Source organism: Myotis brandtii, unplaced genomic scaffold (genome assembly GCF_000412655.1).
Source record: "Myotis brandtii unplaced genomic scaffold, ASM41265v1 scaffold35, whole genome shotgun sequence".
Classification (NCBI taxonomy): Eukaryota; Metazoa; Chordata; class Mammalia; order Chiroptera; family Vespertilionidae; genus Myotis; species Myotis brandtii.
In genome coordinates this window covers 487,219-489,840 of record NW_005363467.1, presented here as the reverse complement: position 1 = coordinate 489,840, position 2,622 = coordinate 487,219, and positions in this window count along the sequence as shown.

Sequence of the window (2,622 nt, the reverse complement as noted above, 5' to 3'; positions counted from 1 at the left end):
TCCCCGAGGTGCAGGCGGGACACCAGGTCACTCTCACCTGAGCGCCAACGCCGCGGGCGGGGGGTGCCCACTTGGGGTGGTACCGGGGGTCCTAGGAGACTGAGGATGAGTGGGCTCCCCTCGACAAGGAAGGGCCCACACGCCGTGTGAACCCCGTCACCCCTGCAGCCCTGCCCAGGCGGGCACCTCAGCCGGGCCTGTCCCTGCTGCCTCACCCGCCCCCCCATCCTATAGAAAGAGCAATAATCAGTTACATTGGCTGCAGACTCGCTTTCCTCCCGTGGCTGCCTTTCTCCCTGGGTGTGGGTCCAGGAGAGCATGTTCCATTCACCTGACAAGAAGCCAAGTTCAGGAAGAAAGCGTAGCCTGGGAGCCTTGGGCCTGAGATGGGGGTCCGGGCCACCCCCAGGGGAGGGCGGACTCCTCTAGGGCCGCCGTGTCCGGGCAGGACGGGGGTTTGTGCAAGGAAGGAGCTGGGCAGAGCCCCTGACGGGCTCGGGCACAGAGCGGTGGGCGCCACGTGACCACCGTGACGTGACCACCGTGACGTGACCACCGTGACGTGACCACCATGACGTTTCTGGGAGGAAAGGTGACCACACCAGCGAGGATCCCCTCCCAGAGTTTTTTCATCTCCTTTTTTATTGATTTTGAGAGAGAGGAAGGGAGATGAAGAGGGAGAGGGAGAGGGAGAGGGAGAGGTATGGGGAGGGAGAAACACCAATGATGAGGGAGAATCATGGACCGGCTGCCTCCTGCACGCCCCACACTGGGGATCGAGCCTGCAACCCGGGCCTGTGCCCTACTTTTTTATTGATTTTTAGAGAGAGGAAGGGAGAGGTATGGGGAGAGAGAAACACCAATGATGAGGGAGAATCATGGACCGGCTGCGTCCTGCACATCTCCACTGGGGATGGAGCCCGCAACCCGGGCCTGTGCCCGGACGGGAATCAAACTGTGATCTCCTGGTTCCTAGGTCGACGCTCCACCCCTGAGCCCCGTGGCCGGGCCCTCCCGAAGTTCAGGTTCCTTTAGCTGCAGCATCTGCATTTGATCAGAGCCAACCTACTTCCCAGCACCTGTGACGAAACGTGGACTTGAAGACTCTGAAGGATGAAGGGTTCCCGTCGTCAGCGCACCCTCCCTCCGCACCCCCTGGCCACTCACGCTGCCCTGGACCCTGAGCCCCGGGGGCAGCAGGTCCCCATGTGCAGTGACTGTGACCAACAGGGCGGGGAAACCCTCACAAGGAGCCGCGCCCTCTCCTCCCGCCCCCACGTCCCCAGGCCGAGGCTCTGTCCAGAGGGCCCTGAGGGTGCCTGTCTGGATGGGGGGGCGCCCCCTCCTTGGGAGCTAAGAATGTGGCTTCTTAAACCAAACGGGGCACCAGCCTCAGCAGAGGGAGCCCTGGCAGCTCCTCACAGGGAAGCGTGGGGCCCTGGGGGTGACGCAGCCTCACGGAGCCACCAGGAGGCACCGACACATGGGGGGCGCAGGGGGCAGGGGGGTGCAGGGGTGTCTCCTGACATTCCGCCCACTTCCCAGGCAGCCCGCATGCTCTGTGACTCAGCTTCCCCACCCACAGGGCCCGAGAGGCGTGGGGGTCCAGATGCGGGAACACCCCTTGTACAGAGACATGCGCCCCTGGTGTCTGGCTCTCCCCGCCTGCCACAGTCACCCCCAAATCGGGAGGTCCCTGTCCATTTGTGAAGTAGTCCCAGCGGGACGCCCTAAAGATGATGGAATGCGACCTGTCCCCAGCAAACAACCCCAGGGGAGCCTCTGGGGGCCCCCACCCATGGGCAGGACTCGAGGGGGGGGGCAGGGTCACCAAGAGAATGAACACAGCCCAAACCGGTTTGGCTCAGTGGATAGAGCGTCGGCCTGCGGATTGAAAGGTCCCAGGTTCGATTCCGGTCAAGGGCATGTACCTGGGTTGCGGGCACATCCCCAGTAGGAGATGTGCAGGAGGCAGCTGATCGATGTTTCTCTCTCATCGATGTTTCTAACTCTCTATCTCTCTCCCTTCCTCTCTGTAAAAAAATCAATAAAATATATTTTTTAAAAAAAGAGAATGAACACAACGACTCGAAGCGGCACTGCTGTGTCACAGCTTTTATTAGCAACAGCAAGACAAGTGACCGGGGCATTTCAGCATCGTCTTCATTCCACTCGCACGTGACCTCACTGCTAACAGGGCGCACAGCACACTTCACGTCCAACACTGACTCGGAGCGACAGTGATCAGCGGCACATGCCTTCGTCCCCGGGTCACCTCCGCGCATCTGATTACCTGGCCACACCCGGTCCCCGGGGAAGTGACCCCTGGCACACGCCCCCCCCCCACCTCTGCACGTGTGGCCTCAGCCCCTGCTTCTCAGCCGTAGGTGTCGAGGTGCCGCCCTGGGTCTGACCGTCACAGGCTCGCGGGGAATGCCAGGACCTGCACCAGGTCGCACCAGCAATGTCACCGCTTATGCACTAGGGAGAGGGACCACTGCACGCTTCTGGGCTCTTCTATGCGTCACAAAGCACAGGACATCGGGCACAGGACGTGGGGCCCGGGACCACGTCAGGGCCGCTGGGGAAGGCAGCCGCAGCCCCGTCCCCACGGCAGGCCTT